Raw genomic sequence first — 17,500 nt, 5'->3', positions numbered from 1 at the left:
TTTTCACGCTTATGAAAATTAAAATCCCTTTTATCCTTTTCTTATGAGTTTACATTATTATTATTATTATTATTATTATTACTATTATTATTATTATTATTATTATTATTATCAATTTTCACGCTTATGAAAATTAAAATCCCTTTTCTCCTTTTCTTATGAATTTACATTATTATTATTATTATTATTATTATTATTATTATTATTATTATTATTATCATTATTATTATTATTATCATCATTATTATTATTATTATTATTATCAATTTTCACTCTTATGAAAATCAAAATCCCTTTTCTCCTTTTATTATGAATTTACATTATTATTATTATTACTATTATTATTATTATTATTATCATCACATCCGCCAACGAAGTTGGAAGGAGGTATGTTTTACCCCCCTGTTTGTGTGTTTGTTTGTAAACAGCTTTCTAGCTACAATTTAGTTCTCTAAAACTAAACAGTTTTTTCTTATTTTGCGTGAATTTCAGGCACAATATTTTGCAATTATAATTGCATGTTTCAATTATTACGTACTGTTAAAATTTTGCCGTAAAAAACCGGTAAAAATCCTGGAATAAATGTTGCCTCCATTTATCGTTTTAAAAACGGATATATTGACGTAAAGGAGTGATATTACGGTCACCAACCCGTAAAAAAATAATATCAAAGTAAGGTAAAAATTACGGTTGCCATTATTTTACTGAAATACGGCTAACAGTAAATTTTTACGGAAAATTTCCGATTAAAATTACAGTTTTTCAAGTGTTTGATTAAGATCAAAAACTGATAAAGGCTAATTGAGTGTTTTGCCACGATTCAATTTTCAACTTCAATATTTCATGGCCGTACTTGAATCATATAATAAACAATGATTATTGTTTTGTTCGATGGTCTAAAGACTACACTCTTAAAAAAAATCCGTAATTTTAATGGGAAATTCTCCGTAAAAATATGATGTCCTCATCCGTATTTCAGTAAAATACAGGCGACCGTAATATTACCATACTTTGTTATTATATTCTACGGGTTGGTGACCGTAACATCACTCCATTACGTCAATATATCCGTTATTAAAACGGTAAATACCTGGCAACATTTATTCCAGGATTTTTTTTTTTTTTTTTTTTTTTTTTTTTAACGGAGGCTTTTTGACAGCGTAGAAGCCAGAATCAAAATACAAAAATATCAACGACTTACCTCTTCATTTATTTTTGCGTCAATATATTTCCATAGAGATCCATGATGGACAAACAATTAAGCCCCCGGGACCTTTTAATCAAATTTATTTCCCAAAATTCACGAATCCTGTTCGGCACAATCAACAAGAAGTCAACATGAAAAACACGTTTGTAAGTTTCAATATTTTGTTCAGATACTTCACCAATTTGTTATGTTGGAATAGTCAGGTTTCTACAATTTTTATATATGATTTTTATTGCTGTTTTTGCAACCAATCAATTAATCAAAGCCTCAATATGAAATGATTTTTTTTTTCGAAATTCGTTAAAATAAAACGAATCCAAATAAAGAGATTCCTGGCAAAAATAAAAAGCCTTGAAATATCTTTTAATGATTAGTATAAAATTTGCTATGCGTATCCTGATAAAAATATGTCAATACATTCATTTAAGAATGAATCAGTATAACTTCTAAAGGTCAAACTTGCAGCAAATGTTTTTTTATGTTGAACAGGCTGTCATAAGTAATTTTTATAGTTTATATATGAATTATCTGTTTTAATGTTGTTAATGTTTTTAAGATATTTTATTTTAATTGTTCATTACTTCTTATATCGTTTATTTATTTCTTTATTTCCTTTCCTTACTGAGCTATTTTTCCCTGATAGAGCCCTTGGGCTTATAGCATCTTGCTTTTCCAATTAGGGTTGCAGCTTAGCTAGTAATAATAATAATAATAATAATAATAATAATAATAATAATAATAATAATACTTACTTTGAAACGAAAAGATTTTCTTTAGGAGATGAATGGTGTTTGACTATAATAATAATAACTAGAGGGGCACTCATAGAACGCAGAACTCCACCGCGGCAGCTTATGTCTCGATCTTTTGCTCGACATTGACCTTAACCTTTGACCATAACATGTATTAATGGTTGTTGATTTTCCTATACTCAAAGATGACCAAGTTTGAAGTCTCTGTGACAACGATGTCCAAACTTATGGCTGATTACGTGAGCTAAGGATGGGGGGGAAGGGTTTGGGGGAGCAAATAGGTCTATCTGCTGAATCACCAACAGCCATTGCCTGGCCTTCCTTGGTCCTAGCTTGGGTGGAGAGGGGGCTTGGGCACTGATCATATGTATATATGGTCAGTCTCTAGTGCATTACCCTGCTCGATAGGGCAAAGACACTGTCCCTTGTCTCTGCCATTCATGACTGGTCTTTAAACGTTTAATGATTTTCTAGTAGTAATCCAATGTAGGCATCATATATGGCTATGCAATTAAAGGTAAGACTGGTTGCATGGAAATAAGGACAATATAGGCTACAGCTTGGCACTTTGTACCGCACATGTATCACACATCCTCATACACACCCCTGTGCATGCGAGCCGTTAGGTTGTAACCGAAAGACCCTCGTGAATGCAACTAACTTTATTTCAAAAGACAGCGAGCTTTTATAACAACAGTTTCAGTGAGAGAAGGTCGCAAAAACTCAAACAGATCGATACAGGCACTTACAGGCAAGAACAGTTAGGTTGTAACTGAGAGACTCTCTTGAAAGCAACTAACTTTATTTCAAAAGACAGCGAGCTTTTATAACAATAGTTTCAGTGAAAGAAGGTCACAAATTTTCAAACTGATCGATACGAGCAGATACAGGCAAGAACAGTTAGGTTGTAACTGAGAGACTCTCGTAAATGCAACTAACTTTATTTCAAAAGATAGTGAGCTTTTTTAACAACAGTTTCAGTGAAAGAAGGTCACAAAAATTCAAACAGATTGATACAAGCAGATACCGGCAAGAACAGTTAGGTTGTAACTGAGAGACTGTCGTGAAAGCAACTAACTTTATTTCAAAAGACAGCGAGCTTTTATAACAACAGTTTCAGTGAAAGAAGGTCACAAAAACTCAAACAGATCGATACAGGCACATACAGGCAAGAACAGTTAGGTTGTAACTGAGAGACCCTCGTAAATGCAACTAACTTTATTTCAAAAGATAGCGAGCTTTTATCACAATAGTTTCAGTGAAAGAAGGTCACAAAAATTCAAACAGATCGATACAGGCACTTACAGGCAAGAACAGTTAGGTTGTAACCGAAAGACCCTCGTGAATGCAACTAACTTTATTTCAAAAGATAGCAAGCTTTTATAACAATAGTTTCAGTGAAAGAAGGTCGCAAAAACTCAAACAGATCGATACAGGCACTTACTGGCAAGAACAGTTAGGTTGTAACTGAGAGACTCTCGTGAAAGCAACTAACTTTATTTCAAAAGACAGCGAGCTTTTATAACAACAGTTTCAGTGAAAGAAGGTCACAAAAATTCAAACAGATTGATACAAGCAGATATAGGCAAGAACAGGTTATGAGTGCGAGGGGAAAGCGATAACGACAATATACATAAAAAGAGAAAAAAAAAATACCGATGCAACGTACGAGCGTGTATGATACACGTACGGTACAACTTAAACTAAAAGACTGCGCCCGACACCTGGACTGTATCCAATTATTAGACAAACCAGTAAAGCTGATTCCCATTAATGGTGTTCTGACAACCTGTCCAATCTATTTTGATTTGTTGATTAAAAACAAATGCGCCATTAGAGCGTGGCATGAAATTAATTTCTATACCCTGAATATTCCTGGCTGTGCAAACCTATATGAATTGACAAATTTATTGATACTTAATGGAAATGGATTCATCGGGAATTTTCTGGAATCTCCCATGATTTGTTTCCACTTTTCATATGAAATGTTTTAATAACATTTCTCACTGCTTGGTGTGATCGGGAGTAGTCTAAATGGTATTGTTTGATTGTTTGGTGTTGGGGCATCTCTTTATTTTTAATTGAAATTGTTTAGGTAAAGAATGTATTTATTTCATGGGAAAAAGTAAATACCATATAGCTTTTGAAATGTTCTATAGGCAGTTGTAGGTATGGTATTGTAAATAACGTAACTTAAACAGATGAATATATATATACTCTATATATATATATATATATATATATATATATTTATATATATATATATATATATGCTGTATATGTATATATATATATATATATATATATATATATATATATACACAGTATATATATACACACATATATATATATATATATATATATATATATATACAGTATATATATATATATATATATATATATACATATATATATATATATATATATATATATATACAGTATATATATATATATATATATATATATATATATATACTGTATATCGGCAAAAATCGTGATATTAGATAAGGAGATAGAGTTGGCAGATCCTTTTCATCAACACACGATTCAGTTAAATGGGGACCAGATGTGAGAGAGGGTGGGTTCTGGCTAGATGACTAAGAATCAAGACAAGGAGTCTGAGACCCAAGGCTGTCTTTGTTACATACATAAAAAATGCATGTATGCTCAGTGATAGCTTTTCATTGTACAGGACAAACAAATAAAAATATCTTGTGAGGCTTCAAAACCTCATCGTGTGTTTGATACCCATGTATGTTTGGGATCACTTGAAATCACCTAAAACTGAGGTTTCAAAACAAAAATTTACTTATAATTATATGATCATTATTTACATACAGTAGTACTACATGCATTTGATACCTTGACGCTGACTTTCTTGGTGCGTCTACTATTGAAATATTCATTGCTTTCATTTAAGACAGAGGAGTAATTAGTAGAATTTTTTACTAACCAGCTAACAGACTAAAGTCAGCATCACACATCGGCGATTCAAGGACTCGCATGTCGTAATGGTCAAAACCTGGCTCATTCCGAATTCATCTCACATTACCAATGATCAAATCACCATCAGTTGTTTTAAATTGAAATGCAATTGTGCTCAGATGCACCGAAAGAGGGGTAGGGCGCTGGTTTAGACGACCTAGATATCTCAGAATTCTCGCTACAGAAAGAGAAGCATCTATAAATCAACGTCCTTGATTTACAAGCAGACTTTCTAGTGCTTCTAGCATTCCAAGAACGTTTGAGGAGGCACTTGGTACTGTTGTTGAGCAACAACACCACTATAGTGGCCTACATCAACAAGCATGGGGCCATGGTCTTGCAGCTTTTCATGCAAGATGACGAACCAGATGCACGTTTTGGAGGTCTTATACGCTGTAGAGTTGTCAGCCACGTACATTCCAGGCAAGAGGAATGTTCTAACAGACACACTAAGTCGCCAGGGGAAGGTTGTAGAGTTTGAACGGTTCCTACATCCTTACATAACGGAGAGGCTCCTTACCCTGTGGAGTTTGCCGGTGATTAACTTGTTTGCCATACGACAAAATAGGAAGCTCCCAGTGTTTTACTTCCCCATTCCATACCATGGGCTGTTTTTGAAGATACCTTCCAATAGTATTTGGATCACCGGAATATGTATTCCTACCCTCAGTTCAGCCTGTTTTAGCCGTTAATCAAGAGGGTGTTGATCATGGTAGGACTCAGCATGACCCTAGTGTCTCCCAGTTTGCCCCATGCCAAGTGGTATCCTGATCTGTTAATCTTTTAGTCGAGGTCACAAGAGCACTATCCCAATGGTCCATGCACCTTTGCCAACCGCACCTTAAGAGATATCACCAATCCATGAAGTTCTTGGATCTTTTCGGAAGGAGGCTATCCAGCCTCTCCTCTGAGTGAAAGGCTTTTGCAAGGCACTGCACAAGAGATGTGTGGATATCTGTAACGGTCTTCTGCTGTTGTATACAGCATTGTCCACAGCAATTTGTGTCTTAGAAGGTATACTTCTCTGATCGGACCAACTCTGGCACAGATCATGGATTTCCACGTCTTCTTTCGCCGAACGAACCACCTTTCATTCGTGGCTGTCAAAGGCTACTGCTCGGCCTTTGGCAAGGTCTGCTGACTGAAAGGTATATACCTCCCTCCTCGTTGGAGTTGTCTATACTCATGAGCTGCCTCGAGCAGTCTTACTCCCTCCGGAACTTAAGGGCCATCAGACAGAGATCTAACTCTTAAGTCAGTCTGTCTTCTTGTTAGCCTTAGCATCGGGGACGAGATTAGGCAAATTGCACAGTCTCTCTCATTTAGTTACTTACGCACAGGGAGGGATGGAGGTCTCCTTTAGTTTTGTGTCACTAAAACCTATGATGCACACGAGGCTAGGTTCTTCACCATCTCCTCTCAACGAAAAGCATCTTATGGAGATCAAGAGAATATGCTTTTGTGTCCTGTGAGGACTCTGTGGTGTTGTCTGAAAAGGACATGACATCTGGGGCCTAAGTTTTAGTGACGTTTCATGAGCCCTGGCAAGACCTAGAAAAAGGTGTCAATGAACACGATCTCATTCTAGCTTTGTGTGATGAACCTTACGGCGTACTGCTCAACAGCTGAGAGGGCCAAGGTACCAGCTAGGACCAGGGCCAGGGTTTAAACTCTTAAAGTAATTACCTTAGTTTCCGGCATATTGCATGGTTTCAAGGTAATTTTTAAGGTAATGATATTTGTAAGGTAATTTTGATTTTACTAGCTTCAAATTTAAGGAAGTTAGAAATGTTTTAAGGTAAGCTAGGGTAAAAAGCAGCAGCATCTAAGGTAATAGCTACATGTTCAAGTTTAAAGCCTGACCAGGGCTCACAACATCATGGATATTTGGAGAAACTTATCTGTGGGTCAGGTGCTAAAGAATGGAAAAGACAAACCAGTGAAGCCACCTTAAAAATCCTGTTAATTACAGGAGTATACCCACAAATCCTTATTTTAAATATGTAAACATTCGGATGCTATTCTTTAATAATATTATTAAGGAGCTCTCATCTAACAAACTGTGCTCTATGGTTGTTTACAAAATTTGTGTGACCTAAGTATAGTTTGGAATATGTGGGTAGTTCAGCAAATATTTTGTCTACCAGAAACTTTGAACATTAGTTCAAGGACCCTTCTACCCGTAGGTAAGTCTCCACACTGATGAGAGAGCCTTGTCATGACTTATAAAGATGTTAGTCATGAGGATTTTAGTATTTTATGTAAAGCTCGTTCTGAGGCTGAGTTAAGATTAACGAAAACTTATGTAGAAACATTTAAATCTAGTTTAATCTCGGATATCTCTGCCTTCAGCAGAAAAGTTTATTTTCTCATTCTAACTTCTACTAACTTCTTGTTTCTCGAGACTTATTAATATTTTTTTTAGTTTTATATAAAAATAAGTTTCAGACAATTTAACAATTTTAGCTTATGTAGGATTTGAATAACTTTCATTACAACATCATTGGATCTCTCAATACTCCTGATTAAACGTTGCTACCCAAATTAAAAGAATTTCGATCCTAAATAGAATTATTATCTATGCTGCAATATTGCTAAAATATCTCAATATTCCCAACTTTTCATAACTCCTAACATAAATAGGCTTCTTGTTGCTTATAGTGTAACATACTTAACTAAGTTGATTTCAAACTCATCAGTGTGATACTTTTCTTTGAGATCATAGAATAGGGATAAATTATCTTAAATAGGATTCTTGTTGCTTATATTGTAACATACTTAACTAGGTTGATTTCAAACTCATCAGTGTGATACTTTTCTTTGAGATCATAGAATAGGGATAAATTATCTTAAATAGGATTCTTGTTGCTTATAGTGTAACATACTTAACTAGGTTGATTTCAAACTCATCAGTGTGATACTTTTCTTTGAGATCATAGAATAGGGATAAATTATCTTAAATAGGATTCTTGTTGCTTATAGTGTAACATACTTAACTAAGTTGATTTCAAACTCATCAGTGTGATACTTTTCTTTGAGATCATAGAATAGGGATAAATTATCTTAAATAGGGTTCTTGTTGCTTATAGTGTAACATACTTAACTAAGTTGATTTCAAACTCATCAGTGTGATACTTTTCTTTGAGATCATAGAATAGGGATAAATTATCTTAAATAGGATTCTTGTTGCTTATATTGTAACATACTTAACTAAGTTGATTTCAAACTCATCAGTGTGATACTTTTCTTTGAGATCATAGAATAGGGATAAATTATCTTAAATAGGATTCTTGTTGCTTATATTGTAACATACTTAACTATGTTGATTTCAAACTCATCAGTGTGATACTTTTCTTTGAGATCATAGAATAGGGATAAATTATCTTAAATAGGATTCTTGTTGCTTATATTGTAACATACTTAACTAAGTTGATTTCAAACTCATCAGTGTGATACTTTTCTTTGAGATCATAGAATAGGGATAAATTATCTTAAGTAGGATTCTTGTTGCTTATATTATAACATACTTAACTAAGTTGATTTCAAACTCATCAGTGTGATACTTTTCTTTGAGATCATAGAATAGGGATAAATTATCTTAAATAGGATTCTTGTTGCTTATATTGTAACATACTTAACTAAGTTGATTTCAAACTCATCAGTGTGATACTTTTCTTTGAGATCATAGAATAGGGATAAATTATCTTAAACGTTGTAGTCAAGCAAACTATAAATATAGTCTGAGTCGCTTGCTATCTATAGTGAAGCGACATTTTAGCCTATAAAAATTAAGGATTGTCCTGCAAACTTTTTCACAAGTCATTTCCGTCCATATTGTTTACATTTAAAGTTTCCTGTACACCGATTATCATTAGCGCTCAATATTAATAATCACAGACTTTTACTTGAGACAGTTTGTAAAAAAAAAAAAAAAAAAAAAAAAAAAAAAAAAAAAAAAAAAACATGATACTTTTCTGTTGTATTTGAAATTATTTGATGGATAATGCAACAAAATTGGTCAGTGACATGAAAAATCATCTCATCTTCAAAAGGCAACGAGTCAAGGGATATAGATTTAGTTTTATGTTGTCACTAGATGCATATTCATGGCAATATGTTGCTGAAAAGGGCGATAGAAGACGCAAGACGCAATATTATTTAAAAAAAAAAAAAAAAAAATTCATTGTTCATCTCCTTCGTTAGTTTTGATTTTCCAAATCACGAGAGCTTTGCAAATATCCATCTGTCTGCCAATCCCTAATCTGACTCGCTTCCTGAAACGACACACCTCTTCTCGAAAAGTGGAAATGTCAGGCAAAATTCATAACATGGTGACAAAATCATTTATCTCATCATTTCAGAACGGCAATAACCCCCTCGCCATTCATCGTGATTTACTGCGCCAGCCCTCAGCAATAGGACATGGAAACGCATATAAAGAATGAAACTAAAAGAAAAAACTAAGGGAGAACACAAGTTAAAACCAGGGTAGAACGAATTTGAAAACACCATTCATCATTTAGCTCAGAGGCCTCATGAGCGTTTTTCAAATGTTTTGCGAGCGTGATCTGAAATGTCCTATCGGAAATATTCTATTTCCTGCTGAAAACAAGCTGCTTTTTTTTTTTTTTTTTTTTTTTTTTTTTTTAGATATATAAATGGAAGCCCATTACGGGATGCAATTAAAAGAAATCTGCTCTGGTAATCTCCTTAACGATGAGCTATAAATTCAGATATCCTGTTTTGTTGCTGTTATTTCCCATATATGTATCCATTGGACTCGACCTGCGATAGGAATCTAAACTTTGCAGCAGGTTTTGAGAAATGTCTTCGATCTATGTTCTTTGTCATATCAGATTCAAAGGAGTCCATTTGCTAATTTCAGTACTAGAGAAGGTATTGCATCAAGGGAAGTTTTTAATAAGGATTCTACCTTGAATTTCTACCTGACTTTGATTTAGATGAATTTGATTTGTATAATGTTTTTTCGAATTATCAATCTATCTATCTATTGACCGTATATCATATGATCAGCGCTCAAGCCCCCTCTCCACTCAAGATCCCTCTCTACTCATTGTTCATCTCCTACGTTAGTTCAGATGCAATATTTTTAAAAAAATGTTTTTCATTGTTCATCTTTTACGCTAGTTTAGATGCAATATTAAAAAAGAAAAAAGAAAATAAAGTTTTTTTTTTCATTGTTCGTCTTTTACGTTAGTTTTGACGCAATATTATGAAAACAAAATTGTTCATCTCTTACGTTAGTTTTGATTTTCCAAATCACGAGAGATTTGCAAATCTCGGTCTGTCTGCCAATCCCTGATCTGACTCGCTTCCTGAAACGACACACCTCTTCTCGAAAAGCGGAAATATCAGGCAAAATTCACAACATGGTGACAAAAATCATTTATCTCATCATTTCAGAACGGCAATAACCCCCTCGCCATTCATCGTGATTTACTGCGCCAGCCCTTAGCAATAGGACATGGAAACGCATATAAAGAATGAAACTAAAAGAAAAAAAACTAAGGGAGAACACAAGTTAAAACCAGGATAGAACGAATTTGAAAACACCATTCATCATTTAGCTCAGAGGCCTCATGAGCGTTTGCAAATGTTTTGCGAGCGTGATCTGAAATGTGCTATTGCAAATATTCTATTTCCTGCTGAAAACGAGCTGCTTTTTTTATTTTTTCATATATAAATGGAAGGCCATTACGGGATGCAATTAAAAGAAATCTGCTCTGGTAATCTCCTTAACGATGAGCTATAAATTCAGATATCCTGTTTTGTTGCTGTTATGTTATTTCTCATAGATGTATTCATTGGACTTCACCTGCGATAGAAATCTAAACTTTGCAGCAGGTTTTGAGAAATGTCTTCGATCTATGTTCTTTGTCATATCAGATTCAAAGGAGTCCATTTTCTAATTTCAATACTAGAGAAGGTATTGCATCAAGGGAAGTTTTAATAAGGATTTTACCTTGAATTTAAAACTGACTTTGATTTTCATTAATGTGATTTTGCTACCTGACTTTGATTTAGATGAATTTGATTTGTATAATGTTTTATCAATTTATTTATCTATCTATGTAACTACGTAAAGAGAGGAGTATAATTGTGAGATCCCATCTTTCATAAATAAAAAAAAATATCAGCGTGCCTAGAAGAAGTTTTTATGAAATTAGGTTGGGAAAATGTAGTAATTAACATTAATGGCTTATACTTGAAATATTAAGCAGATGACAGTTCTATTTATGAATTGGAGGAATTGCAAAAGATGACAGAAGATTTGGGCATATATGTAAGACTGAAAATGAATATCAGTATAACTAAGATAATGTTCAATGAAAATGCAGACACGACAGAATAATAAGGGTTATGGACGAACCTTTAGATATTGTTAATGAATTGACGTATTTAGAAGAGACAGTAAGTGTTTTCCCAGGACATGACACCGAAATAAAAAGAAGAATAACCATGGAATGGAGACCTTTTAGTGAGCAAAATGAGATTAAGGAAAGTAAAATGCCCCTTTCTCTAAAAGGAAAAGTATTCAATTAGATGGTTCAACCAGTATTGACTTATGCACCAAAAACTTGGAGACTTAGTAAAGTCTTATGGAAAGAATAATGATGGGATTAACACTGAGAGACAGAAAAGGGGCAACATGGATACGAGAGCAAACTAGATTAAATGATATTCTAACAAGTAAGAAAAACAAATAGACATCGGTAGGACATATAATGATAAGGATAGATAATATATGGACAAAAAGAATAGCAGAATGGGTCCCTAGAAATTACAAACAAAGCAGGGGAAGGAAGAGAAGTCGATGGATTGACGAGTTAACGAAATTTACTGTTATGGACTGACATAAAAAGACCATGAACAGACGTGAGTGGAAGGACATGTCTAAGGCCTTTGTCCTGCAGTGGACTAACAAATACTAATTAAGATGATGATAATTATATATATATGTATATATATATATATATATATATATATATATATATATATATATATATATATGTGTGTGTGTGTGTATATATACACTGTATATTTATATATGTGTGTGTTAATGTGCATTTGTGCGTTAATTTAACTTCATAAATGCATTTTAACTTGTATTATTTCATTTATTGTCCAGCTTAGAAATTTATCTTTTCATATTTAAGATTAATCGCTGAGGTTTAAAGGTTTGAAGGCCGCTCAGGAATAGCAGGGGCAAGGGACAGTGAGAGGGCCCTATCGTGTAGGACAATGCCCTAGAAACTGACTATAAGTACATATGATCAGCGCCCATGCCCCCTCTCCACCCAAGCTAGAACCAAAGAGGGCCAGGCAATGGCTGCTGATGACTTAGTAGATAGACCTATAGGCTCCTTCAAACCCCGCATCCTTAGCTCACAAGGATGGTGAGGTTGCAGCGGCCAAAGAAACTAAACGAGTCTGAGCGTGACTCGAACCCCAGTTTGACATTCACCAGTCAGGGACGCAACCACATCGGCCACCATAACCCATAATTCATTATATAAATGGATAGCTATTTCATGAAATTCCCCCCCCCCCCCATCACATTATGCTTATTCGGCTGCTCCTCGCTTAATACTCCATTACAGCAGATGTTAGATCAGCTTCTGCTAATGACCCCAGTGACGTAATCTAGGGCGAGCGAGTTAGGTAATGCTATGATGCAGTGGAGCAGGAAGGAGCTTCATTCAGACATTATTATTATTATTATTATTATTATTATTATTATTATTATTATTATTATTATTATTATTATTATTATTATTGTTGTTGTTATTGTTATTATTATTATTATTATTATTATTATTGTTATTATTTTTATTATTATTATTATTATTATTATCATTATTATTATTATTATTATTATTATTACTTGCTAAGAAAGATAATTCGACCCCAAGACAGTGGAAGACCATGTTACAGAGGCTATGGCACTACCCAAGACTAGAGAACAATGGTTTGATTTTGCTGTGTCCTGCTCCTAGAAGAGCTGCTTACCATAGCTGAAGAGTCTCTTATACTCTTACCAAGAGGAAAGTGGTGACTGTACAATTACAGTGCAGTAACCCCTTGAGTGAAGAAGAGTTGTTAAGTAATCTGTGTTATCAGATGTATGAGGACAGAGGACAATATGTAAAAAAATAGGCCACACTATTCATTGTGTGTGTAGGCAAAGGGAAAATGAACCGTAACCAGAGAGAAGGATCAATGTAGTATTGTCTGGCCAGTCTAAAGAGCCCATAATTCTCTAGCGGTAGTATCTCAACGGATGGCTGGTGGCCTGGCCAACCTACTACCTAGTGAGAGATAGAAATAAAGAGGATTGATTGATTAATTTGAAGTTTTCTGGCATCATGGCATCGAAGGTCATTGACGCCGATATCATTATAAATAAAGAATACAAGAATATTCGATTAAAACCATAAAAGCGAAGATGTACTTATAAAATTTAAATAGCTTTCAGAAAACCTGCCTCTGAATTAAATCTAAAAATATCGCTGGCATAGTACAACACATCCTGCCCAAGAATCTTGGCAAGGATGAACCTGTCATCCTCACCTCGAGCCTCACACAGATATTTTTTTCTGAAAGTGCTAAAAGTAAGGAGTAATATGCGTTGTTATTTATATTAATAAAGCTATTTTTTACTACAGTGCAATCTCATATCTGAAGTATAATAAATTGTCAAATTAATCACAGCAAAAAAAAAAAATGTTAATGATGATCATAGATAAACAATTTGTCTTATCAGAAATGAGATCCATTATAACAGTTGATCATAGTTTTAAAAAAAAATATTATTACAATTATTATTCGAGAAACGGGATACATTTGAGGAATTATAAATGCTTATTGGGATTGCATGCTTCCCTGTGAATGAAAAGATAAGCATATAAGGTTTTTAGTTATTATTCTCGTTTTTACAAATGAAAATGAGAATATTAACTATGTTGTCTGCTTTGCATTTAAATAATTTGCTCTTTCACCACGACTGATTTTGCGTGGTATGACGATACAAAGACAATGAATAATAACATCCAAAGGAAATTCCTCATTTACGTTATTATTATTATTATTATTATTATTAGTAGTAGTAGTAGTAGTAGTAGTAGTAATAGTAGTAGTAGTAGTAGTAGTAGTAGTAGTAGTAATTGCTATTTTACAACCCTAGTTGGAAAAGCAGAATGCTATAAGCCCAGGGGGTTCAATAAGGAAAATAGCATAGTGAGAAAGGAATCAAGGAAAAATTAAATATTTTAAGAACAGAAACATTAAACTAAATATCATCTATATAGTAGTAATAGTAGTAGTAGTAGTAGTAGTAGTAGTAGTAGTATCATTATTATTATTATTGTTGTTATTATTATTATTTTATGTTATTATCATTATCATTATCATTATTAGCTAAGCCACAACTATAGTTTGAAAACCAGTATGCTATAAGCCCAAGATCTCAAGACATATCTCTTGTTCTTGGGGAGAAACTAGTGAACGGAACATGAATAAAAAGTTCCTTCAGAGGAAAGCGCTCAGTTAAAGGAAATAAAATTCCACATTTTTTAAGACAGACGAAGAAAAGGAAAGAAAATAAGGCAGTTAAGAATTACGTTGCCTATTAAAAACATGATAGTCAGCTGCTTTTGTGGAAGCTTATGGGGTGCCATAATCAGTGCTCTCATTTTCAAGGTAACTACCTCAGATTGAGTAATTTTGGTTGATTTAAGGAAATTTCTAGAGTAGTGGTACTTTCAAGGTAATTTTTTTTCATCAGGTAATCTTTTGATTATAGAGTAACATTGTGTATTCAAAAGTTATCTTTCAGATTTTTCACAAAATAGAGACCTTTTCTAAATCATGATATAATTGTTTTGCGTCTTATGAGGTTTTTTTTTTAGTATTTAAGGTAATTTTCCTAAATTTGAGGTCATTTCTGAGGTAATCCAGTGAAGACGATTCTCTATGGGTCATGACAAGGAGAAAAATATTCTTTTATTATCTCCGCCAACGAAGTTGGAAGGAGGTTATGTTTTCACCCCTGTTTGTGTGTTTGTGTTTATTTGTGAACAGCTTCCTGGACACAATTGTAATCGTAGAGTAATGAAGCTTGCAGGGATTAACTGTTATATGAAAAGCTGGACATTATTAAATTTTTGAAGTTCAAGGTCAAAGGTCAAGGTCACGGTCAAGCAAAATGTCCAATTCACGTAATCCGCCATAACTTTGGGCATCGTTGTCACAGAGACTTCAAACTTGGATCATATTTCAGTGTATGAAAATCCACGCCAATTAATACATGTTAAGGTCAAAGGTCAAGGTCAAGGTCGAGCAAAAGGTCAAGAAATAAGCTGCTGCGGCGGAGGTCTCTACTCTACTGAGTGCCCCTCTTGTTTCAGATATGTATTCCTTCATTGCATTTTTTTTTTTTTTTTTTTTTTTTTTTTTTTTTTTTTTTTTTTTATAATGATGATGACGTGTGGGACTAAGAGCACTCTTTCAGACAAAAGATGTACACGCAATGTTATGATGTTGTTTACATCATCAATGAAAAACAGTTAATGTTTCTTACATTGGATAAAAAACATAATCGGGATAATGACTTAATTAATATTGATGGTTCCTGGATAATCAGCTGTCCAACAAGGAATTAGAGTTGTGGCCTGATCGATAACGTCTCTGCCCGGTGTTTGCCAGTCGGGGGTTCGAGTCCCGTTCAGTCTAGTTAGTGCCATTAGTGTCTACAACATTACCATCCTTGTGAGCTAAGGTTGGGGGGATTGGAGGAGCCTATAGGTCTATCTGTTGAGTCATCACCAGCCATTGCCTGGACCTCGCTGGCTCTAGCTTGGGTAGAGAGGGAGCTTGAGCGTTGATCATATGAAATATGGTCAGTCTCTAGGGCATTGTCCTGCTTGTTAGGGCAACGTCACTGTCCCCTTGCCTCTCCCATTCATGAGCGGCCTTTAAACCTTTAAAGTGGGTGAGATTTGAAACGATATAGAAACATTGATCAAATGATTTTGGATAATTTACTTGTGTCTTGAAACTGGCTCCGTTCCCATGCGACTATCTTTTACTGTTTTCCATCTGTGTCCCCAAAAACTGTCATTAGCCGGAGATAATGATGCTCTTAACTTTATTTTCAAAATCCCCAGAATCCATTTCTGGAGTTGATGTCTTTCTACTTTCATCTGCTCGGTCTTTGATCGCTAGGTGCAGAGCAGTCGTTGTGATGTTTTTTTTTTTTTTTTTTTTTTTTTTTTTTTTTTTTTTTTTTTTTTTGAGCAGGATTTACACCAGTAGGAACTCTTGGTAATACTGTGCTTTTTCAGGGGGCAACGACCCTCCTTTGTCCCTCAAGATTAGACAGATCACAGAGGATTTTAGTAAACCTGGCATCCTATCTTGTTGTGGTGGCCTATTGGATACATCCTTGCCTAGCATTCTCCTCTACTAGGATTCGCGTCCCACTCAAGCTCGATAGTTTCTTGTACTGTTTGCAGCCTCACCATCCTTGTGAGCTAAGAATGGGGGTTTTAGGGAAGCCTATAGGACTACCTCCTTAGTCATCAACAGCCATTGCCTGGCCCTCCCTAGTCCTAGCTTGGTTAGAAAGATTCTTGGGTGCTAATCATATATGGTCAGTCTTTAGGGCATTGTCCTGCTAGCTAGGGCACTGTCTGTCCCATACCTCTGCCATTCAAGAGAAACCTTTAAACCTTTAATCCTCTAATGGTGCTTCAAAGGACTTTTCCAGATCTCGCCTCCAAAGGACTCCTTCGATATTCCACGTAATTTCTTTCTCCTCCAGAATATTTCAGATGGATTGATTTTCTTATTCGTTCAAACAGTTGTTGGGCTTTTCAATCCACATCGCTCCAACGAAGACTTGAGGAGTATTGTTGAAAACGAGCAAACGACCAACAGACATCGCCCATCGGTTGAGTACCAGTTAATCTACTGAAAAATTTGTTGTAAAGATTAGAGAAAATTAGTTCACGTTATAATATCTAATCTGAGAGAGAAAATTACATACTTAGTTTAACAAAAAGACTGGTGTTATAATAATAAAGGTAGATAAATCTCTTTCACAGGACAATTGGCATCGGAAATTCGGTTTTTTTTTTTTTTTTTTTTTTTTTTTTTGGCAAGTAGTAAGAGTATAATAGAAGTAACTAATTAGGCTACTCCCTTTGCTATATTTCATAGTTGATAATATAGGTTATAAGTTCTCTTACACTATAAAAAAAAAACGTAATTTTAATTGGAAATTCACAAAAATATCCTGATCCTAGTGGTATTTCAGTAAAATACAGGCGACCGTAATTTTACCATACTTAGTTATATATTTTACCGGTTGGTGACCGTAATATCACTCCTTTACGTCTGTATATCAGTGTTTAAACCGGTAAATGTCTAGCAACATTTATTCCAGGATTTTTACCGGTTTTTTTACGGCAAATTTTTACCAGTGTACATAAAAAAAAATTTTAGGGTGGTCATTTCACTTTATCCCGGAAATCCT

Source organism: Palaemon carinicauda, chromosome 2, assembly GCF_036898095.1.
Source record: "Palaemon carinicauda isolate YSFRI2023 chromosome 2, ASM3689809v2, whole genome shotgun sequence".
NCBI lineage: Eukaryota > Metazoa > Arthropoda > Malacostraca > Decapoda > Palaemonidae > Palaemon > Palaemon carinicauda.
This window is presented reverse-complemented; position numbering follows the sequence as displayed.